Raw genomic sequence first — 26,389 nt, forward strand, 5'->3', positions numbered from 1 at the left:
CCTCTCATTCCACCAATGCATTTCGCCTATACAGTAGCTTTTTCAAGGTGTAAGGGGTCATTACATCTGTATGGTTTATATACCTTAGTGATTATGTCAATGAGCAGCTCAATTGGCACCTGTGTTGCACATAATTAAGAAATAAACATCACAAAAGCATGTGTAATAGAATAGGATCGCATGAGCAAGAAGAGAAGAAGTGGGATATTGGAACCTCTTCTTTGGGGCAGGGTATGTTTTTTCCATTATGACAGTAACACTCTAAAATATTTTGTGCAGTTTCTCTTACAGGTATGTGTCTGGTGCACTGAGGGTACAACACACTGCGGTTGGATTCTGCATATGTTGGGTGCCAGGAAAAGGTAAGGTAGCACTCAACATATATTCTGGTTGGTAGCCCATAGCAATATCCCATTTGAAACAGATCTCCCATCTTAGTAAATTCCCCCTATTACTAATTAGGTGTACTAGTGGTATCACTAATTTGACAATATGACAAGGCATGGGTACTCTGGGCACTGACACTGGTAGCTGCTGTGTGTGACTCAGATGATGGATAAAGTAATGAATCAGTTTGTAAACTGGGAAACCCAACAAGCTGCTACTGGCACTATAAAGTGAGTCTGAACAGCAATATTGGGGTTGGCAGAGTCATACTCACCCCGTGGGGTGAGTATGAATATTTTGCTCTTGTGTGGAAAAGGTGACAAAGAGCGAGAGACAGGTGTATTAGTGTCACCCATCATCATTTTTGTCTTCTGCGTGGGCTCCACATCCTCATCTGAATACTAAATGTCACCTGGTGGAGCTGACGCAAGCGGCTGTTCTTCTGCATAATAGACTCCCTCTGGAGATGTTGGCATGGAGGGAGAGACAGCAGGGTGATGTAAACCTGGCAAAACATAAAGATGGAAATAGAATTTCATCTTATACTCCTTTATCACAGTCATTAAAAGTAGCTTTGCACAATTATATAGCCAATCCCGACTCACTCTTCTATGCCACATATCAGAAACAACTTCTTGACATACACCTACTTGAACAAGCAAAAATAGATGTCACCTATACAAAATATAAATTTTTACAGTGTGGTAACAAAGCCGGAAAACTTTTGGCCAGTATGTCGAAACCTCGCCATACAAAAGCATTTATAACGGCAATATGACACCCGCTGTTTAGTGACTTATTAACTTCTACTGATATCCTCTCAGATTTTAAAAGTTATTTTAAAACCCTATACACAAACCGCCTGATAGATCCCATAAAATGGGCTAATTTATTCAGAGATCTAAATCTTTCAAAGTTATCACAAATACAAAGTTACACACTGACAGAACCCATTAATATTGACGGAGTGCTTAGGGTAATCTCCTCCTATTTGGGAAAGTCCCCTGGCCCTGACGGCATGTCTAGTGAATAGTATAAGCTGTTGAAACATCAGGTGGCACCTGCTCTGGTGGACCTGTTCAATTATCTTTTTTTAAATTGCACCCCATTTCCACACTTAACAAACACAACTACAATCCTAATACCCAAACCACAAAAAGGACCTTCAACTATTGGACTCATATAGACCCATTAGCCTGATCAATACTGATATTAAAATTCTGGCCAAAATACTTGCGGACAGGCTACAAAACATTCTACCTCACCTGCTTACACCTAACCAACTAGGTTTTATCCGCGGCAGAAATCCTATCATTGGAAATGAGAGGCTTTAACACAATCTTACTACATTTTGTTAAGTTCTTGTATGCCTCCCCTGTGACACGTATCGTGGTTAATGGTGTATTTCGTGCCCCAGTTGAGATGCACAGAGTAACCCAGCAAGGCTGCCCCTTGTCGCTTCTGTTGTTTAATTTGGCTATAGACTAATTTCTACAGATATTATAGGCTGATCCGATCTTCAAAGGGATATCAGTGGGATCTAAGGTGGTTAAACTCACCACATTTGCGGATGATGTGCTGTTGCACATTTCGAAACCCACTGGAATCCCTCCACCATATTTTTGAGCTCTTTCAGTCTTTTAAGGACGTATCAGGCTTCGCAATCAATATGCAGAAATATGTTGCTCTCTCGCTGACCCCACGTCCTTTACCGCCCAAATTCCTAAATAATATACCTCTTAAATGGACCGTTCACATACCTAGGGACTCAAATCCCATGACACTTATTTAATCATTATAAATTAAATTATACCCCGATAGTCCAACAAATTCATGAGGAATTAATCAGCTGGAAAAACCTACCCATCTCCAATCTGGGCTGCATAAGCCTAATCAAGATGATAACATTTCCCCGACTGATGTATCTGTTGCAAGCCTTACCTCTATACATAGCTCCAAAAGATATTCAATCACGCTATTAAAATGTGAGAAATTTCATATGGGGAAATGGTAGGCCTAAACTAAGCCTAATAAAACTGCAGCAGCCTAAGTGGAATGGAGGGGAGGGTTTTCCAGACATCAGACAATATAACAAGGCTGCTATTTTCCGCTACCTATCAGACTGGATTTCAGGATCTGATCTCTATACATGCACGTCCCTTGAAAGAGAAATGGTCGAGGAGGGTTGTTTGCTATCATTTTTTTCATTTACATGACCAGGAAGTCCCTACACATATTAAAGGGAATCCATTATTATGGAACACAAAAAAGACGTGGCATTGGGTAAGACATCAAGCGGGCCTTAACTCTTATAAATCTGGAAGTAGCGGGCGGCCATGCTGCCGCCGTGAAACTAGACAAGTACTCAATTTGAACATGCTTGGGATAGGCATATTGATATCCTTACAAAAATATAAAGATCAAATTTGGTTTGAGGTAACATGTTTAAAAAAGGGGCAGACTAGATGGGCCAAGTGGTTCTTATCTGACGTCAAATTCTATGTTTCTATGTTTCTATACACCTTCCCTTTTTAAAAAATCCTGATTTTAAGAAGCGTCAAGCTACACAGAGATATGCAGATGCACATCTACTTAACTACACTCCTTTTACAGCTGAGTGGGTGGTCTTGGTTATGACCCCTTCTGATTTAAGGGTTAGCAAAGGCAGCAGATGACTATTACTAGCAAAGAGAGTTTTGATAACTAGTTATTAGGTAGGGTGCAAAAGTATGGGTCGCTTTGCCAAGCTGCGGTGTACTAGTATAGGGTTGTCACACCTGTAAGGTAAACAATAAGAAGGAAGAAAGGGGGTGAACTGCGCTATGTTCTAATATACAATTATAACACTGATTTGATATAATATAGGCAACTAGGGTGTCACAAATATTGGAATTTAAAAATACATTTAATGACATATAATATAAAAAACAATCGAGAAAATGATTGATCAAAAGAATGTACAGTATTTGTCTTTGATATGGAGGAGGAGTCCGTTCCTATATTGCCTATTGGATTGTGTCCCAGGTATCCCATATGCTTTTAGTACAACATTTTTGCAGACTGCTTTGCTCCATTGGCCTCTATGTAATCTTCTTACTTGAGGGATAGCACTCACTGGCTGTTTTGTAAAGAAGTTCCAATGGATATGTTTGCACGTGCTCCCTCTGATTCTTGGGGGAGCAAAAAAAAGGAAAAGTGATGGTGCAAATAAAGTGTTGTAGGCTTGTCCAGTCTCCCAAATCGTTTCCAATATATTGGTTTGGTTTAGTGCTAGGCATCAATATCCCCTCTCATTCCACCAATGCATTTCGCCTATACAGTAGCTTTTTCAAGGTGTAAGGGGTCATTACATCTGTATGGTTTATATACCTTAGTGATTATGTCAATGAGCAGCTCAATTGGCACCTGTGTTGCACATAATTAAGAAAAAAACATCACAAAAGCATGTGTAATAGAATAGGATCGCATGAGCAAGAAGAGAAGAAGTGGGATATTGGAACCTCTTCTTTGGGGCAGGGTATGTTTTTTCCATTATGACAGTAACACTCTAAAATATTTTGTGCAGTTTCTCTTACAGGTATGTGTCTGGTGCACTGAGGGTACAACACACTGCGGTTGGATTCTGCATATGTTGGGTGCCAGGAAAAGGTAAGGTAGCACTCAACATATATTCTGGTTGGTAGCCCATAGCAATATCCCATTTGAAACAGATCTCCCATCTTAGTAAATTCCCCCTATTACTAATTAGGTGTACTAGTGGTATCACTAATTTGACAATATGACAAGGCATGGGTACTCTGGGCACTGACACTGGTAGCTGCTGTGTGTGACTCAGATGATGGATAAAGTAATGAATCAGTTTGTAAACTGGGAAACCCAACAAGCTGCTACTGGCACTATAAAGTGAGTCTGAACAGCAATATTGGGGTTGGCAGAGTCATACTCACCCCGTGGGGTGAGTATGAATATTTTGCTCTTGTGTGGAAAAGGTGACAAAGAGCGAGAGACAGGTGTATTAGTGTCACCCATCATCATTTTTGTCTTCTGCGTGGGCTCCACATCCTCATCTGAATACTAAATGTCACCTGGTGGAGCTGACGCAAGCGGCTGTTCTTCTGCATAATAGACTCCCTCTGGAGATGTTGGCATGGAGGGAGAGACAGCAGGGTGATGTAAACCTGGCAAAACATAAAAATGGAAATAGAATTTCATCTTATACTCCTTTATCACAGTCATTAAAAGTAGCTTTGCACAATTATATAGCCAATCCCGACTCACTCTTCTATGCCACATATCAGAAACAACTTCTTGACATACACCTACTTGAACAAGCAAAAATAGATGTCACCTATACAAAATATAAATTTTTACAGTGTGGTAACAAAGCCGGAAAACTTTTGGCCAGTATGTCGAAACCTCGCCATACAAAAGCATTTATAACGGCAATATGACACCCGCTGTTTGGTGACTTATTAACTTCTACTGATATCCTCTCAGATTTTAAAAGTTATTTTAAAACCCTATACACAAACCGCCTGATAGATCCCATAAAATGGGCTAATTTATTCAGAGATCTAAATCTTTCAAAGTTATCACAAATACAAAGTTACACGCTGACAGAACCCATTAATATTGACGGAGTGCTTAGGGTAATCTCCTCCTATTTGGGAAAGTCCCCTGGCCCTGACGGCATGTCTAGTGAATAGTATAAGCTGTTGAAACATCAGGTGGCACCTGCTCTGGTGGACCTGTTCAACTATCTTTTTTTAAATTGCACCCCATTTCCACACTTAACAAACACAACTACAATCCTAATACCCAAACCACAAAAAGGACCTTCAACTATTGGACTCATATAGACCCATTAGCCTGATCAATACTGATATTAAAATTCTGGCCAAAATACTTGCGGACAGGCTACAAAACATTCTACCTCACCTGCTTACACCTAACCAACTAGGTTTTATCCGCGGCAGAAATCCTATCATTGGAAATGAGAGGCTTTAACACAATCTTACTACATTTTGTTAAGTTCTTGTATGCCTCCCCTGTGACACGTATCGTGGTTAATGGTGTATTTCGTGCCCCAGTTGAGATGCACAGAGTAACCCAGCAAGGCTGCCCCTTGTCGCTTCTGTTGTTTAATTTGGCTATAGACTAATTTCTGCAGATATTATAGGCTGATCCGATCTTCAAAGGGATATCAGTGGGATCTAAGGTGGTTAAACTCACCACATTTGCGGATGATGTGCTGTTGCACATTTCGAAACCCACTGGAATCCCTCCACCATATTTTTGAGCTCTTTCAGTCTTTTAAGGACGTATCAGGCTTGGCAATCAATATGCAGAAATATGTTGCTCTCTCGCTGACCCCACGTCCTTTACCGCCCAAATTCCTAAATAATATACCTCTCAAATGGACCGTTCACATACCTAGGGACTCAAATCTCATGACACTTATTTAATCATTATAAATTAAATTATACCCCGATAGTCCAACAAATTCATGAGGAATTAATCAGCTGGAAAAACCTACCCATCTCCAATCTGGGCTGCATAAGCCTAATCAAGATGATAACATTTCCCCGACTGATGTATCTGTTGCAAGCCTTACCTCTATACATAACTCCAAAAGATATTCAATCACGCTATTAAAATGTGAGAAATTTCATATGGGGAAATGGTAGGCCTAAACTAAGCCTAATAAAACTGCAGCAGCCTAAGTGGAATGGAGGGGAGGGTTTTCCAGACATCAGACAATATAACAAGGCTGCTATTTTCCGCTACCTATCAGACTGGATTTCAGGATCTGATCTCTATACATGCACGTCCCTTGAAAGAGAAATGGTCGAGGAGGGTTGTTTGCTATCATTTTTTTCATTTACATGACCAGGAAGTCCCTACACATATTAAAGGGAATCCATTATTATGGAACACAAAAAAGACGTGGCATTGGGTAAGACATCAAGCGGGCCTTAACTCTTATAAATCTGGAAGTAGCGGGCGGCCATGCTGCCGCCGTGAAACTAGACAAGTACTCAATTTGAACATGCTTGGGATGGGCATATTGATATCCTTACAAAAATATAAAGATCAAATTTGGTTTGAGGTAACATGTTTAAGAAAGGGGCAGACTAGATGGGCCAAGTGGTTCTTATCTGACGTCAAATTCTATGTTTATATGTTTCTATACACCTTCCCTTTTTAAAAAAATCCTGATTTTAAGAAGGGTCAAGCTACACAGAGATATGCAGATGCACATCTACTTAACTACACTCCTTTTACAGCTGAGTGGGTGGTCTTGGTTATGACCCCTTCTGATTTAAGGGTTAGCAAAGGCAGCAGATGACTATTACTAGCAGAGAGAGTTTTGATAACTAGTTATCAGGTAGGGTGCAAAAGTATGGGTCGCTTTGCCAAGCTGCGGTGTACTAGTATAGGGTTGTCACACCTGTAGGGTAAACAATAAGAAGGAAGAAAGGGCGTGAACTGCGCTATGTTCTAATATACAATTATAACACTGATTTGATATAATATAGGCAACTAGGGTGTCACAAATATTGGAATTTAAAAATATATTTAATGACATATAATATAAAAAACAATCGAGAAAATGATTGATCAAAAGAATGTACAGTATCTGTCTTTGATATGGAGGAGGAGTCCGTTCCTATATTGCCTATTGGATTGTGTCCCAGGTATCCCATATGCTTTTAGTACAACATTTTTGCAGACTGCTTTGCTCCATTGGCCTCTATGTAATCTTCTTACTTGAGGGATAGCACTCACTGGCTGTTTTGTAAAGAAGTTCCAATGGATATGTTTGCACATGCTCCCTCTGATTCTTGGGGGAGCAAAAAAAAGGAAAAGTGATGGTGCAAATAAAGTGTTGTAGGCTTGTCCAGTCTCCCAAATCGTTTCCAATATATTGGTTTGGTTTAGTGCTAGGCATCAATATCCCCTCTCATTCCACCAATGCATTTCGCCTATACAGTAGCTTTTTCAAGGTGTAAGGGGTCATTACATCTGTATGGTTTATATACCTTAGTGATTATGTCAATGAGCAGCTCAATTGGCACCTGTGTTGCACATAATTAAGAAATAAACATCACAAAAGCATGTGTAATAGAATTGGATCGCATGAGCAAGAAGAGAAGAAGTGGGATATTGGAACCTCTTCTTTGGGGCAGGGTATGTTTTTCCATTATGACAGTAACACTCTAAAATATTTTGTGCAGTTTCTCTTACAGGTATGTGTCTGGTGCACTGAGGGTACAACACACTGCGGTTGGATTCTGCATATGTTGGGTGCCAGGAAAAGGTAAGGTAGCACTCAACATATATTCTGGTTGGTAGCTCATAGCAATATCCCTTTGAAACAGATCTCCCATCTTAGTTAATTCCCCCTATTACTAATTAGGTGTACTAGTGGTATCACTAATTTGACAATATGACAAGGCATGGGTACTCTGGGCACTGACACTGGTAGCTGCTGTGTGTGACTCAGATGATGGATAAAGTAATGAATCAGTTTGTAAACTGGGAAACCCAACAAGCTGCTACTGGCACTATAAAGTGAGTCTGAACAGCAATATTGGGGTTGGCAGAGTCATACTCACCCCGTGGGGTGAGTATGAATATTTTGCTCTTGTGTGGAAAAGGTGACAAAGAGCGAGAGACAGGTGTATTAGTGTCACCCATCATCATTTTTGTCTTCTGCGTGGGCTCCACATCCTCATCTGAATACTAAATGTCACCTGGTGGAGCTGACGCAAGCGGCTGTTCTTCTGCATAATAGACTCCCTCTGGAGATGTTGGCATGGAGGGAGAGACAGCAGGGTGATGTAAACCTGGCAAAACATAAAAATGGAAATAGAATTTCATCTTATACTCCTTTATCACAGTCATTAAAAGTAGCTTTGCACAATTATATAGCCAATCCCGACTCACTCTTCTATGCCACATATCAGAAACAACTTCTTGACATACACCTACTTGAACAAGCAAAAATAGATGTCACCTATACAAAATATAAATTTTTACAGTGTGGTAACAAAGCCGGAAAACTTTTGGCCAGTATGTCGAAACCTCGCCATACAAAAGCATTTATAACGGCAATATGACACCCGCTCTCTGGTGACTTATTAACTTCTACTGATATCCTCTCAGATTTTAAAAGTTATTTTAAAACCCTATACACAAACCGCCTGATAGATCCCATAAAATGGGCTAATTTATTCAGAGATCTAAATCTTTCAAAGTTATCACAAATACAAAGTTACACGCTGACAGAACCCATTAATATTGACGGAGTGCTTAGGGTAATCTCCCCCCATTTGGGAAAGTCCCCTGGCCCTGACGGCATGTCTAGTGAATAGTATAAGCTGTTGAAACATCAGGTGGCACCTGCTCTGGTGGACCTGTTCAATTATCTTTTTTTAAATTGCACCCCATTTCCACACTTAACAAACACAACTACAATCCTAATACCCAAACCACAAAAAGGACCTTCAACTATTGGACTCATATAGACCCATTAGCCTGATCAATACTGATATTAAAATTCTGGCCAAAATACTTGCGGACAGGCTACAAAACATTCTACCTCACCTCCTTACACCTAACCAACTAGGTTTTATCCGCAGCAGAAATCCTATCATTGGAAATGAGAGGCTTTAACACAATCTTACTACATTTTGTTAAGTTCTTGTATGCCTCCCCTGTGACACGTATCGTGGTTAATGGTGTATTTCGTGCCCCAGTTGAGATGCACAGAGTAACCCAGCAAGGCTGCCCCTTGTCGATTCTGTTGTTTAATTTGGCTATAGACTAATTTCTGCAGATATTATAGGCTGATCCGATCTTCAAAGGGATATCAGTGGGATCTAAGGTGGTTAAACTCACCACATTTGCGGATGATGTGCTGTTGCACATTTCGAAACCCACTGGAATCCCTCCACCATATTTTTGAGCTCTTTCAGTCTTTTAAGGACGTATCAGGCTTCGCAATCAATATGCAGAAATATGTTGCTCTCTCGCTGACCCCACGTCCTTTACCGCCCAAATTCCTAAATAATATACCTCTCAAATACCTAGGGACTCAAATCCCATGACACTTATTTAATCATTATAAATTAAATTATACCCCGATAGTCCAACAAATTCATGAGGAATTAATCAGCTGGAAAAACCTACACATCTCCAATCTGGGCTGCATAAGCCTAATCAAGATGATAACATTTCCCCGACTGATGTATCTGTTGCAAGCCTTACCTCTATACATAGCTCCAAAAGATATTCAATCACGCTATTAAAATGTGAGAAATTTCATATGGGGAAATGGTAGGCCTAAACTAAGCCTAATAAAACTGCAGCAGCCTTAGTGGAATGGAGGGGAGGGTTTTCCAGACATCAGACAATATAACAAGGCTGCTATTTTCCGCTACCTATCAGACTGGATTTCAGGATCTGATCTCTATACATGCACGTCCCTTGAAAGAGAAATGGTCGAGGTGGGTTGTTTGCTATCATTTTTTTCATTTACATGACCAGGAAGTCCCTACACATATTAAAGGGAATCCATTATTATGGAACACAAAAAAGACGTGGCATTGGGTAAGACATCAAGCGGGCCTTAACTCTTATAAATCTGGAAGTAGCGGGCGGCCATGCTGCCGCCGTGAAACTAGACAAGTACTCAATTTAAACATGCTTGGGATAGGCATATTGATATCCTTACAAAAATATAAAGATCAAATTTGGTTTGAGGTAACATGTTTAAAAAAGGGGCAGACTAGATGGGCCAAGTGGTTCTTATCTGACGTCAAATTCTATGTTTCTATGTTTCTATACACCTTCCCTTTTTAAAAAATCCTGATTTTAAGAAGGGTCAAGCAACACAGAGATATGCAGATGCACATCTACTTAACTACACTCCTTTTACAGCTGAGTGGGTGGTCTTGGTTATGACCCCTTCTGATTTAAGGGTTAGCAAAGGCAGCAGATGACTATTACTAGCAGAGAGAGTTTTGATAACTAGTTATTAGGTAGGGTGCAAAAGTATGGTCACTTTGCCAAGCTGCGGTGTACTAGTATAGGGTTGTCACACCTGTAGGGTAAACAATAAGAAGGAAGAAAGGGCGTGAACTGCGCTATGTTCTAATATACAATTATAACACTGATTTGATATAATATAGGCAACTAGGGTGTCACAAATATTGGAATTTAAAAATACATTTAATGACATATAATATAAAAAACAATCGAGAAAATGATTGATCAAAAGAATGTACAGTATGTGTTTGATATGGAGGAGGAGTACGTTCCTATATTGCCTATTGGATTGTGTCCCAGGTATCCCATATGCTTTTAGTACAACATTTTTGCAGACTGCTTTGCTCCATTGGCCTCTATGTAATCTTCTTACTTGGGGGATAGCACTCACTGGCTGTTTTGTGAAGAAGCTCCAATGGATATGTTTGCACGTGCTCCCTCTGATTCTTGGGGGAGCAAAAAAAAGGAAAAGTGATGGTGCAAATAAAGTGTTGTAGGCTTGTCCAGTCTCCCAAATCGTTTCCAATATATTGGTTTGGTTTAGTGCTAGGCATCAATATCCCCTCTCATTCCACCAATGCGTTTCGCCTATACAGTAGCTTTTTCAAGGTGTAAGGGGTCATTACATCTGTATGGTTTATATACCTTAGTGATTATGTCAATGAGCAGCTCAATTGGCACCTGTGTTGCACATAATTAAGAAATAAACATCACAAAAGCATGTGTAATAGAATAGGATCGCATGAGCAAGAAGAGAAGAAGTGGGATATTGGAACCTCTTCTTTGGGGCAGGGTATGTTTTTTCCATTATGACAGTAACACTCTAAAATATTTTGTGCAGTTTCTCTTACAGGTATGTGTCTGGTGCACTGAGGGTACAACACACTGCGGTTGGATTCTGCATATGTTGGGTGCCAGGAAAAGGTAAGGTAGCACTCAACATATATTCTGGTTGGTAGCCCATAGCAATATCCCATTTGAAACAGATCTCCCATCTTAGTAAATTCCCCCTATTACTAATTAGGTGTACTAGTGGTATCACTAATTTGACAATATGACAAGGCATGGGTACTCTGGGCACTGACACTGGTAGCTGCTGTGTGTGACTCAGATGATGGATAAAGTAATGAATCAGTTTGTAAACTGGGAAACCCAACAAGCTGCTACTGGCACTATAAAGTGAGTCTGAACAGCAATATTGGGGTTGGCAGAGTCATACTCACCCCGTGGGGTGAGTATGAATATTTTGCTCTTGTGTGGAAAAGGTGACAAAGAGCGAGAGACAGGTGTATTAGTGTCACCCATCATCATTTTTGTCTTCTGCGTGGGCTCCACATCCTAATCTGAATACTAAATGTCACCTGGTGGAGCTGACGCAAGCGGCTGTTCTTCTGCATAATAGACTCCCTCTGGAGATGTTGGCATGGAGGGAGAGACAGCAGGGTGATGTAAACCTGGCAAAACATAAAAATGGAAATAGAATTTCATCTTATACTCCTTTATCACAGTCATTAAAAGTAGCTTTGCACAATTATATAGCCAATCCCGACTCACTCTTCTATGCCACATATCAGAAACAACTTCTTGACATACACCTACTTGAACAAGCAAAAATAGATGTCACCTATACAAAATATAAATTTTTACAGTGTGGTAACAAAGCCGGAAAACTTTTGGCCAGTATGTCGAAACCTCGCCATACAAAAGCATTTATAACGGCAATATGACACCCGCTGTTTGGTGACTTATTAACTTCTACTGATATCCTCTCAGATTTTAAAAGTTATTTTAAAACCCTATACACAAACCGCCTGATAGATCCCATAAAATGGGCTAATTTATTCAGAGATCTAAATCTTTCAAAGTTATCACAAATACAAAGTTACACACTGACAGAACCCATTAATATTGACGGAGTGCTTAGGGTAATCTCCTCCTATTTGGGAAAGTCCCCTGGCCCTGACGGCATGTCTAGTGAATAGTATAAGCTGTTGAAACATCAGGTGGCACCTGCTCTGGTGGACCTGTTCAATTATCTTTTTTTAAATTGCACCCCATTTCCACACTTAACAAACACAACTACAATCCTAATACCCAAACCACAAAAAGGACCTTCAACTATTGGACTCATATAGACCCATTAGCCTGATCAATACTGATATTAAAATTCTGGCCAAAATACTTGCGGACAGGCTACAAAACATTCTACCTCACCTGCTTACACCTAACCAACTAGGTTTTATCCGCGGCAGAAATCCTATCATTGGAAATGAGAGGCTTTAACACAATCTTACTACATTTTGTTAAGTTCTTGTATGCCTCCCCTGTGACACGTATCGTGGTTAATGGTGTATTTCGTGCCCCAGTTGAGATGCACAGAGTAACCCAGCAAGGCTGCCCCTTGTCGCTTCTGTTGTTTAATTTGGCTATAGACTAATTTCTGCAGATATTATAGGCTAATCCGATCTTCAAAGGGATATCAGTGGGATCTAAGGTGGTTAAACTCACCACATTTGCGGATGATGTGCTGTTGCACATTTCGAAACCCACTGGAATCCCTCCACCATATTTTTGAGCTCTTTCAGTCTTTTAAGGACGTATCAGGCTTCGCAATCAATATGCAGAAATATGTTGCTCTCTCGCTGACCCCACGTCCTTTACCGCCCAAATTCCTAAATAATATACCTCTCAAATGGACCGTTCACATACCTAGGGACTCAAATCCCATGACACTTATTTAATCATTATAATTTAAATTATACCCCGATAGTCCAACAAATTCATGAGGAATTAATCAGCTGGAAAAACCTACCCATCTCCAATCTGGGCTGCATAAGCCTAATCAAGATGATAACATTTCCCCGACTGATGTATCTGTTGCAAGCCTTACCTCTATACATAGCTCCAAAAGATATTCAATCACGCTATTAAAATGTGAGAAATTTCATATGGGGAAATGGTAGGCCTAAACTAAGCCTAATAAAACTGCAGCAGCCTAAGTGGAATGGAGGGGAGGGTTTTCCAGACATCAGACAATATAACAAGGCTGCTATTTTCCGCTACCTATCAGACTGGATTTCAGGATCTGATCTCTATACATGCACGTCCCTTGAAAGAGAAATGGTCGAGGAGGGTTGTTTGCTATCATTTTTTTCATTTACATGACCAGGAAGTCCCTACACATATTAAAGGGAATCCATTATTATGGAACACAAAAAAGACGTGGCATTGGGTAAGACATCAAGCGGGCCTTAACTCTTATAAATCTGGAAGTAGCGGGCGGCCATGCTGCCGCCGTGAAACTAGACAAGTACTCAATTTGAACATGCTTGGGATAGGCATATTGATATCCTTACAAAAATATAAAGATCAAATTTGGTTTGAGGTAACATGTTTAAAAAAGGGGCAGACTAGATGGGCCAAGTGGTTCTTATCTGACGTCAAATTCTATGTTTCTATGTTTCTATACACCTTCCCTTTTTAAAAAATCCTGATTTTAAGAAGCGTCAAGCTACACAGAGATATGCAGATGCACATCTACTTAACTACACTCCTTTTACAGCTGAGTGGGTGGTCTTGGTTATGACCCCTTCTGATTTAAGGGTTAGCAAAGGCAGCAGATGACTATTACTAGCAAAGAGAGTTTTGATAACTAGTTATTAGGTAGGGTGCAAAAGTATGGGTCGCTTTGCCAAGCTGCGGTGTACTAGTATAGGGTTGTCACACCTGTAAGGTAAACAATAAGAAGGAAGAAAGGGGGTGAACTGCGCTATGTTCTAATATACAATTATAACACTGATTTGATATAATATAGGCAACTAGGGTGTCACAAATATTGGAATTTAAAAATACATTTAATGACATATAATATAAAAAACAATCGAGAAAATGATTGATCAAAAGAATGTACAGTATTTGTCTTTGATATGGAGGAGGAGTCCGTTCCTATATTGCCTATTGGATTGTGTCCCAGGTATCCCATATGCTTTTAGTACAACATTTTTGCAGACTGCTTTGCTCCATTGGCCTCTATGTAATCTTCTTACTTGAGGGATAGCACTCACTGGCTGTTTTGTAAAGAAGTTCCAATGGATATGTTTGCACGTGCTCCCTCTGATTCTTGGGGGAGCAAAAAAAAGGAAAAGTGATGGTGCAAATAAAGTGTTGTAGGCTTGTCCAGTCTCCCAAATCGTTTCCAATATATTGGTTTGGTTTAGTGCTAGGCATCAATATCCCCTCTCATTCCACCAATGCATTTCGCCTATACAGTAGCTTTTTCAAGGTGTAAGGGGTCATTACATCTGTATGGTTTATATACCTTAGTGATTATGTCAATGAGCAGCTCAATTGGCACCTGTGTTGCACATAATTAAGAAAAAAACATCACAAAAGCATGTGTAATAGAATAGGATCGCATGAGCAAGAAGAGAAGAAGTGGGATATTGGAACCTCTTCTTTGGGGCAGGGTATGTTTTTTCATTATGACAGTAACACTCTAAAATATTTTGTGCAGTTTCTCTTACAGGTATGTGTCTGGTGCACTGAGGGTACAACACACTGCGGTTGGATTCTGCATATGTTGGGTGCCAGGAAAAGGTAAGGTAGCACTCAACATATATTCTGGTTGGTAGCCCATAGCAATATCCCATTTGAAACAGATCTCCCATCTTAGTAAATTCCCCCTATTACTAATTAGGTGTACTAGTGGTATCACTAATTTGACAATATGACAAGGCATGGGTACTCTGGGCACTGACACTGGTAGCTGCTGTGTGTGACTCAGATGATGGATAAAGTAATGAATCAGTTTGTAAACTGGGAAACCCAACAAGCTGCTACTGGTACTATAAAGTGAGTCTGAACAGCAATATTGGGGTTGGCAGAGTCATACTCACCCCGTGGGGTGAGTATGAATATTTTGCTCTTGTGTGGAAAAGGTGACAAAGAGCGAGAGACAGGTGTATTAGTGTCACCCATCATCATTTTTGTCTTCTGCGTGGGCTCCACATCCTCATCTGAATACTAAATGTCACCTGGTGGAGCTGACGCAAGCGGCTGTTCTTCTGCATAATAGACTCCCTCTGGAGATGTTGGCATGGAGGGAGAGACAGCAGGGTGATGTAAACCTGGCAAAACATAAAAATGGAAATAGAATTTCATCTTATACTCCTTTATCACAGTCATTAAAAGTAGCTTTGCACAATTATATAGCCAATCCCGACTCACTCTTCTATGCCACATATCAGAAACAACTTCTTGACATACACCTACTTGAACAAGCAAAAATAGATGTCACCTATACAAAATATAAATTTTTACAGTGTGGTAACAAAGCCGGAAAACTTTTGGCCAGTATGTCGAAACCTCGCCATACAAAAGCATTTATAACGGCAATATGACACCCGCTGTTTGGTGACTTATTAACTTCTACTGATATCCTCTCAGATTTTAAAAGTTATTTTAAAACCCTATACACAAACCGCCTGATAGATCCCATAAAATGGGCTAATTTATTCAGAGATCTAAATCTTTCAAAGTTATCACAAATACAAAGTTACACACTGACAGAACCCATTAATATTGACGGAGTGCTTAGGGTAATCTCCTCCTATTTGGGAAAGTCCCCTGGCCCTGACGGCATGTCTAGTGAATAGTATAAGCTGTTGAAACATCAGGTGGCACCTGCTCTGGTGGACCTGTTCAATTATCTTTTTTTAAATTGCACCCCATTTCCACACTTAACAAACACAACTACAATCCTAATACCCAAACCACAAAAAGGACCTTCAACTATTGGACTCATATAGACCCATTAGCCTGATCAATACTGATATTAAAATTCTGGCCAAAATACTTGCGGACAGGCTACAAAACATTCTACCTCACCTGCTTACACCTAACCAACTAGGTTTTATCCGCGGCAGAAATCCTATCATTGGAAATGAGAGGCTTTAACACAATCTTACTACATTTTGTTAAGTTCTTGTATGCCTCCCCTGTGACACGTATCGTGGTTAATGGTGTATTTCGTGCCCCAGTTGAGATGCACAGAGTAACCCAGCAAGGCTGCCCCTTGTCGCTTCTGTTGTTTAATTTGGCTATAGACTAATTTCTGCAGATATTATAGGCTGATCCGATCTTCAAAGGGATATCAGTGGGATCTAAGGTGGTTAAACTCACCACATTTGCGGATGATGTGCTGTTGCACATTTCGAAACCCACTGGAATCCCTCCACCATATTTTTGAGCTCTTTCAGTCTTTTAAGGACGTATCAGGCTTGGCAATCAATATGCAGAAATATGTTGCTCTCTCGCTGACCCCACGTCCTTTACCGCCCAAATTCCTAAATAATATACCTCTCAAATGGACCGTTCACATACCTAGGGACTCAAATCTCATGACACTTATTTAATCATTATAAATTAAATTATACCCCGATAGTCCAACAAATTCATGAGGAATTAATCAGCTGGAAAAACCTACCCATCTCCAATCTGGGCTGCATAAGCCTAATCAAGATGATAACATTTCCCCGACTGATGTATCTGTTGCAAGCCTTACCTCTATACATAACTCCAAAAGATATTCAATCACGCTATTAAAATGTGAGAAATTTCATATGGGGAAATGGTAGGCCTAAACTAAGCCTAATAAAACTGCAGCAGCCTAAGTGGAATGGAGGGGAGGGTTTTCCAGACATCAGACAATATAACAAGGCTGCTATTTTCCGCTACCTATCAGACTGGATTTCAGGATCTGATCTCTATACATGCACGTCCCTTGAAAGAGAAATGGTCGAGGAGGGTTGTTTGCTATCATTTTTTTCATTTACATGACCAGGAAGTCCCTACACATATTAAAGGGAATCCATTATTATGGAACACAAAAAAGACGTGGCATTGGGTAAGACATCAAGCGGGCCTTAACTCTTATAAATCTGGAAGTAGCGGGCGGCCATGCTGCCGCCGTGAAACTAGACAAGTACTCAATTTGAACATGCTTGGGATGGGCATATTGATATCCTTACAAAAATATAAAGATCAAATTTGGTTTGAGGTAACATGTTTAAAAAAGGGGCAGACTAGATGGGCCAAGTGGTTCTTATCTGACGTCAAATTCTATGTTTCTATGTTTCTATACACCTTCCCTTTTTAAAAAAATCCTGATTTTAAGAAGGGTCAAGCTACACAGAGATATGCAGATGCACATCTACTTAACTACACTCCTTTTACAGCTGAGTGGGTGGTCTTGGTTATGACCCCTTCTGATTTAAGGGTTAGCAAAGGCAGCAGATGACTATTACTAGCAGAGAGAGTTTTGATAACTAGTTATCAGGTAGGGTGCAAAAGTATGGGTCGCTTTGCCAAGCTGCGGTGTACTAGTATAGGGTTGTCACACCTGTAGGGTAAACAATAAGAAGGAAGAAAGGGCGTGAACTGCGCTATGTTCTAATATACAATTATAACACTGATTTGATATAATATAGGCAACTAGGGTGTCACAAATATTGGAATTTAAAAATATATTTAATGACATATAATATAAAAAACAATCGAGAAAATGATTGATCAAAAGAATGTACAGTATCTGTCTTTGATATGGAGGAGGAGTCCGTTCCTATATTGCCTATTGGATTGTGTCCCAGGTATCCCATATGCTTTTAGTACAACATTTTTGCAGACTGCTTTGCTCCATTGGCCTCTATGTAATCTTCTTACTTGAGGGATAGCACTCACTGGCTGTTTTGTAAAGAAGTTCCAATGGATATGTTTGCACATGCTCCCTCTGATTCTTGGGGGAGCAAAAAAAAGGAAAAGTGATGGTGCAAATAAAGTGTTGTAGGCTTGTCCAGTCTCCCAAATCGTTTCCAATATATTGGTTTGGTTTAGTGCTAGGCATCAATATCCCCTCTCATTCCACCAATGCATTTCGCCTATACAGTAGCTTTTTCAAGGTGTAAGGGGTCATTACATCTGTATGGTTTATATACCTTAGTGATTATGTCAATGAGCAGCTCAATTGGCACCTGTGTTGCACATAATTAAGAAATAAACATCACAAAAGCATGTGTAATAGAATTGGATCGCATGAGCAAGAAGAGAAGAAGTGGGATATTGGAACCTCTTCTTTGGGGCAGGGTATGTTTTTCCATTATGACAGTAACACTCTAAAATATTTTGTGCAGTTTCTCTTACAGGTATGTGTCTGGTGCACTGAGGGTACAACACACTGCGGTTGGATTCTGCATATGTTGGGTGCCAGGAAAAGGTAAGGTAGCACTCAACATATATTCTGGTTGGTAGCTCATAGCACTATCCCTTTGAAACAGATCTCCCATCTTAGTTAATTCCCCCTATTACTAATTAGGTGTACTAGTGGTATCACTAATTTGACAATATGACAAGGCATGGGTACTCTGGGCACTGACACTGGTAGCTGCTGTGTGTGACTCAGATGATGGATAAAGTAATGAATCAGTTTGTAAACTGGGAAACCCAACAAGCTGCTACTGGCACTATAAAGTGAGTCTGAACAGCAATATTGGGGTTGGCAGAGTCATACTCACCCCGTGGGGTGAGTATGAATATTTTGCTCTTGTGTGGAAAAGGTGACAAAGAGCGAGAGACAGGTGTATTAGTGTCACCCATCATCATTTTTGTCTTCTGCGTGGGCTCCACATCCTCATCTGAATACTAAATGTCACCTGGTGGAGCTGACGCAAGCGGCTGTTCTTCTGCATAATAGACTCCCTCTGGAGATGTTGGCATGGAGGGAGAGACAGCAGGGTGATGTAAACCTGGCAAAACATAAAAATGGAAATAGAATTTCATCTTATACTCCTTTATCACAGTCATTAAAAGTAGCTTTGCACAATTATATAGCCAATCCCGACTCACTCTTCTATGCCACATATCAGAAACAACTTCTTGACATACACCTACTTGAACAAGCAAAAATAGATGTCACCTATACAAAATATAAATTTTTACAGTGTGGTAACAAAGCCGGAAAACTTTTGGCCAGTATGTCGAAACCTCGCCATACAAAAGCATTTATAACGGCAATATGACACCCGCTCTCTGGTGACTTATTAACTTCTACTGATATCCTCTCAGATTTTAAAAGTTATTTTAAAACCCTATACACAGACCGCCTGATAGATCCCATAAAATGGGCTAATTTATTCAGAGATCTAAATCTTTCAAAGTTATCACAAATACAAAGTTACACGCTGACAGAACCCATTAATATTGACGGAGTGCTTAGGGTAATCTCCCCCCATTTGGGAAAGTCCCCTGGCCCTGACGGCATGTCTAGTGAATAGTATAAGCTGTTGAAACATCAGGTGGCACCTGCTCTGGTGGACCTGTTCAATTATCTTTTTTTAAATTGCACCCCATTTCCACACTTAACAAACACAACTACAATCCTAATACCCAAACCACAAAAAGGACCTTCAACTATTGGACTCATATAGACCCATTAGCCTGATCAATACTGATATTAAAATTCTGGCCAAAATACTTGCGGACAGGCTACAAAACATTCTACCTCACCTCCTTACACCTAACCAACTAGGTTTTATCCGCAGCAGAAATCCTATCATTGGAAATGAGAGGCTTTAACACAATCTTACTACATTTTGTTAAGTTCTTGTATGCCTCCCCTGTGACACGTATCGTGGTTAATGGTGTATTTCGTGCCCCAGTTGAGATGCACAGAGTAACCCAGCAAGGCTGCCCCTTGTCGATTCTGTTGTTTAATTTGGCTATAGACTAATTTCTGCAGATATTATAGGCTGATCCGATCTTCAAAGGGATATCAGTGGGATCTAAGGTGGTTAAACTCACCACATTTGCGGATGATGTGCTGTTGCACATTTCGAAACCCACTGGAATCCCTCCACCATATTTTTGAGCTCTTTCAGTCTTTTAAGGACGTATCAGGCTTCGCAATCAATATGCAGAAATATGTTGCTCTCTCGCTGACCCCACGTCCTTTACCGCCCAAATTCCTAAATAATATACCTCTTAAATGGACCGTTCACATACCTAGGGACTCAAATCCCATGACACTTATTTAATCATTATAAATTAAATTATACCCCGATAGTCCAACAAATTCATGAGGAATTAATCAGCTGGAAAAACCTACCCATCTCCAATCTGGGCTGCATAAGCCTAATCAAGATGATAACATTTCCCCGACTGATGTATCTGTTGCAAGCCTTACCTCTATACATAGCTCCAAAAGATATTCAATCACGCTATTAAAATGTGAGAAATTTCATATGGGGAAATGGTAGGCCTAAACTAAGCCTAATAAAACTGCAGCAGCCTAAGTGGAATGGAGGGGAGGGTTTTCCAGACATCAGACAATATAACAAGGCTGCTATTTTCCGCTACCTATCAGACTGGATTTCAGGATCTGATCTCTATACATGCACGTCCCTTGAAAGAGAAATGGTCGAGGAGGGTTGTTTGCTATCATTTTTTTCATTTACATGACCAGGAAGTCCCTACACATATTAAAGGGAATCCATTATTATGGAACACAAAAAAGACGTGGCATTGGGTAAGACATCAAGCGGGCCTTAACTCTTATAAATCTGGAAGTAGCGGGCGGCCATGCTGCCGCCGTGAAACTAGACAAGTACTCAATTTGAACATGCTTGGGATAGGCATATTGATATCCTTACAAAAATATAAAGATCAAATTTGGTTTGAGGTAACATGTTTAAAAAAGGGGCAGACTAGATGGGCCAAGTGGTTCTTATCTGACGTCAAATTCTATGTTTCTATGTTTCTATACACCTTCCCTTTTTAAAAAATCCTGATTTTAAGAAGCGTCAAGCTACACAGAGATATGCAGATGCACATCTACTTAACTACACTCCTTTTACAGCTGAGTGGGTGGTCTTGGTTATGACCCCTTCTGATTTAAGGGTTAGCAAAGGCAGCAGATGACTATTACTAGCAAAGAGAGTTTTGATAACTAGTTATTAGGTAGGGTGCAAAAGTATGGGTCGCTTTGCCAAGCTGCGGTGTACTAGTATAGGGTTGTCACACCTGTAAGGTAAACAATAAGAAGGAAGAAAGGGGGTGAACTGCGCTATGTTCTAATATACAATTATAACACTGATTTGATATAATATAGGCAACTAGGGTGTCACAAATATTGGAATTTAAAAATACATTTAATGACATATAATATAAAAAACAATCGAGAAAATGATTGATCAAAAGAATGTACAGTATTTGTCTTTGATATGGAGGAGGAGTCCGTTCCTATATTGCCTATTGGATTGTGTCCCAGGTATCCCATATGCTTTTAGTACAACATTTTTGCAGACTGCTTTGCTCCATTGGCCTCTATGTAATCTTCTTACTTGAGGGATAGCACTCACTGGCTGTTTTGTAAAGAAGTTCCAATGGATATGTTTGCACGTGCTCCCTCTGATTCTTGGGGGAGCAAAAAAAAGGAAAAGTGATGGTGCAAATAAAGTGTTGTAGGCTTGTCCAGTCTCCCAAATCGTTTCCAATATATTGGTTTGGTTTAGTGCTAGGCATCAATATCCCCTCTCATTCCACCAATGCATTTCGCCTATACAGTAGCTTTTTCAAGGTGTAAGGGGTCATTACATCTGTATGGTTTATATACCTTAGTGATTATGTCAATGAGCAGCTCAATTGGCACCTGTGTTGCACATAATTAAGAAAAAAACATCACAAAAGCATGTGTAATAGAATAGGATCGCATGAGCAAGAAGAGAAGAAGTGGGATATTGGAACCTCTTCTTTGGGGCAGGGTATGTTTTTTCATTATGACAGTAACACTCTAAAATATTTTGTGCAGTTTCTCTTACAGGTATGTGTCTGGTGCACTGAGGGTACAACACACTGCGGTTGGATTCTGCATATGTTGGGTGCCAGGAAAAGGTAAGGTAGCACTCAACATATATTCTGGTTGGTAGCCCATAGCAATATCCCATTTGAAACAGATCTCCCATCTTAGTAAATTCCCCCTATTACTAATTAGGTGTACTAGTGGTATCACTAATTTGACAATATGACAAGGCATGGGTACTCTGGGCACTGACACTGGTAGCTGCTGTGTGTGACTCAGATGATGGATAAAGTAATGAATCAGTTTGTAAACTGGGAAACCCAACAAGCTGCTACTGGCACTATAAAGTGAGTCTGAACAGCAATATTGGGGTTGGCAGAGTCATACTCACCCCGTGGGGTGAGTATGAATATTTTGCTCTTGTGTGGAAAAGGTGACAAAGAGCGAGAGACAGGTGTATTAGTGTCACCCATCATCATTTTTGTCTTCTGCGTGGGCTCCACATCCTCATCTGAATACTAAATGTCACCTGGTGGAGCTGACGCAAGCGGCTGTTCTTCTGCATAATAGACTCCCTCTGGAGATGTTGGCATGGAGGGAGAGACAGCAGGGTGATGTAAACCTGGCAAAACATAAAAATGGAAATAGAATTTCATCTTATACTCCTTTATCACAGTCATTAAAAGTAGCTTTGCACAATTATATAGCCAATCCCGACTCACTCTTCTATGCCACATATCAGAAACAACTTCTTGACATACACCTACTTGAACAAGCAAAAATAGATGTCACCTATACAAAATATAAATTTTTACAGTGTGGTAACAAAGCCGGAAAACTTTTGGCCAGTATGTCGAAACCTCGCCATACAAAAGCATTTATAACGGCAATATGACACCCGCTGTTTGGTGACTTATTAACTTCTACTGATATCCTCTCAGATTTTAAAAGTTATTTTAAAACCCTATACACAAACCGCCTGATAGATCCCATAAAATGGGCTAATTTATTCAGAGATCTAAATCTTTCAAAGTTATCACAAATACAAAGTTACACACTGACAGAACCCATTAATATTGACGGAGTGCTTAGGGTAATCTCCTCCTATTTGGGAAAGTCCCCTGGCCCTGACGGCATGTCTAGTGAATAGTATAAGCTGTTGAAACATCAGGTGGCACCTGCTCTGGTGGACCTGTTCAATTATCTTTTTTTAAATTGCACCCCATTTCCACACTTAACAAACACAACTACAATCCTAATACCCAAACCACAAAAAGGACCTTCAACTATTGGACTCATATAGACCCATTAGCCTGATCAATACTGATATTAAAATTCTGGCCAAAATACTTGCGGACAGGCTACAAAACATTCTACCTCACCTGCTTACACCTAACCAACTAGGTTTTATCCGCGGCAGAAATCCTATCATTGGAAATGAGAGGCTTTAACACAATCTTACTACATTTTGTTAAGTTCTTGTATGCCTCCCCTGTGACACGTATCGTGGTTAATGGTGTATTTCGTGCCCCAGTTGAGATGCACAGAGTAACCCAGCAAGGCTGCCCCTTGTCGCTTCTGTTGTTTAATTTGGCTATAGACTAATTTCTGCAGATATTATAGGCTGATCCGATCTTCAAAGGGATATCAGTGGGATCTAAGGTGGTTAAACTCACCACATTTGCGGATGATGTGCTGTTGCACATTTCGAAACCCACTGGAATCCCTCCACCATATTTTTGAGCTCTTTCAGTCTTTTAAGGACGTATCAGGCTTGGCAATCAATATGCAGAAATATGTTGCTCTCTCGCTGACCCCACGTCCTTTACCGCCCAAATTCCTAAATAATATACCTCTCAAATGGACCGTTCACATACCTAGGGACTCAAATCTCATGACACTTATTTAATCATTATAAATTAAATTATACCCCGATAGTCCAACAAATTCATGAGGAATTAATCAGCTGGAAAAACCTACCCATCTCCAATCTGGGCTGCATAAGCCTAATCAAGATGATAACATTTCCCCGACTGATGTATCTGTTGCAAGCCTTACCTCTATACATAACTCCAAAAGATATTCAATCACGCTATTAAAATGTGAGAAATTTCATATGGGGAAATGGTAGGCCTAAACTAAGCCTAATAAAACTGCAGCAGCCTAAGTGGAATGGAGGGGAGGGTTTTCCAGACATCAGACAATATAACAAGGCTGCTATTTTCCGCTACCTATCAGACTGGATTTCAGGATCTGATCTCTATACATGCACGTCCCTTGAAAGAGAAATGGTCGAGGAGGGTTGTTTGCTATCATTTTTTTCATTTACATGACCAGGAAGTCCCTACACATATTAAAGGGAATCCATTATTATGGAACACAAAAAAGACGTGGCATTGGGTAAGACATCAAGCGGGCCTTAACTCTTATAAATCTGGAAGTAGCGGGCGGCCATGCTGCCGCCGTGAAACTAGACAAGTACTCAATTTGAACATGCTTGGGATGGGCATATTGATATCCTTACAAAAATATAAAGATCAAATTTGGTTTGAGGTAACATGTTTAAAAAAGGGGCAGACTAGATGGGCCAAGTGGTTCTTATCTGACGTCAAATTCTATGTTTCTATGTTTCTATACACCTTCCCTTTTTAAAAAAATCCTGATTTTAAGAAGGGTCAAGCTACACAGAGATATGCAGATGCACATCTACTTAACTACACTCCTTTTACAGCTGAGTGGGTGGTCTTGGTTATGACCCCTTCTGATTTAAGGGTTAGCAAAGGCAGCAGATGACTATTACTAGCAGAGAGAGTTTTGATAACTAGTTATCAGGTAGGGTGCAAAAGTATGGGTCGCTTTGCCAAGCTGCGGTGTACTAGTATAGGGTTGTCACACCTGTAGGGTAAACAATAAGAAGGAAGAAAGGGCGTGAACTGCGCTATGTTCTAATATACAATTATAACACTGATTTGATATAATATAGGCAACTAGGGTGTCACAAATATTGGAATTTAAAAATATATTTAATGACATATAATATAAAAAACAATCGAGAAAATGATTGATCAAAAGAATGTACAGTATCTGTCTTTGATATGGAGGAGGAGTCCGTTCCTATATTGCCTATTGGATTGTGTCCCAGGTATCCCATATGCTTTTAGTACAACATTTTTGCAGACTGCTTTGCTCCATTGGCCTCTATGTAATCTTCTTACTTGAGGGATAGCACTCACTGGCTGTTTTGTAAAGAAGTTCCAATGGATATGTTTGCACATGCTCCCTCTGATTCTTGGGGGAGCAAAAAAAAGGAAAAGTGATGGTGCAAATAAAGTGTTGTAGGCTTGTCCAGTCTCCCAAATCGTTTCCAATATATTGGTTTGGTTTAGTGCTAGGCATCAATATCCCCTCTCATTCCACCAATGCATTTCGCCTATACAGTAGCTTTTTCAAGGTGTAAGGGGTCATTACATCTGTATGGTTTATATACCTTAGTGATTATGTCAATGAGCAGCTCAATTGGCACCTGTGTTGCACATAATTAAGAAATAAACATCACAAAAGCATGTGTAATAGAATTGGATCGCATGAGCAAGAAGAGAAGAAGTGGGATATTGGAACCTCTTCTTTGGGGCAGGGTATGTTTTTCCATTATGACAGTAACACTCTAAAATATTTTGTGCAGTTTCTCTTACAGGTATGTGTCTGGTGCACTGAGGGTACAACACACTGCGGTTGGATTCTGCATATGTTGGGTGCCAGGAAAAGGTAAGGTAGCACTCAACATATATTCTGGTTGGTAGCTCATAGCAATATCCCTTTGAAACAGATCTCCCATCTTAGTTAATTCCCCCTATTACTAATTAGGTGTACTAGTGGTATCACTAATTTGACAATATGACAAGGCATGGGTACTCTGGGCACTGACACTGGTAGCTGCTGTGTGTGACTCAGATGATGGATAAAGTAATGAATCAGTTTGTAAACTGGGAAACCCAACAAGCTGCTACTGGCACTATAAAGTGAGTCTGAACAGCAATATTGGGGTTGGCAGAGTCATACTCACCCCGTGGGGTGAGTATGAATATTTTGCTCTTGTGTGGA

Source organism: Crinia signifera, chromosome 3, assembly GCF_055691185.1.
Source record: "Crinia signifera chromosome 3, ASM5569118v1, whole genome shotgun sequence".
Lineage (NCBI taxonomy): Eukaryota > Metazoa > Chordata > Amphibia > Anura > Myobatrachidae > Crinia > Crinia signifera.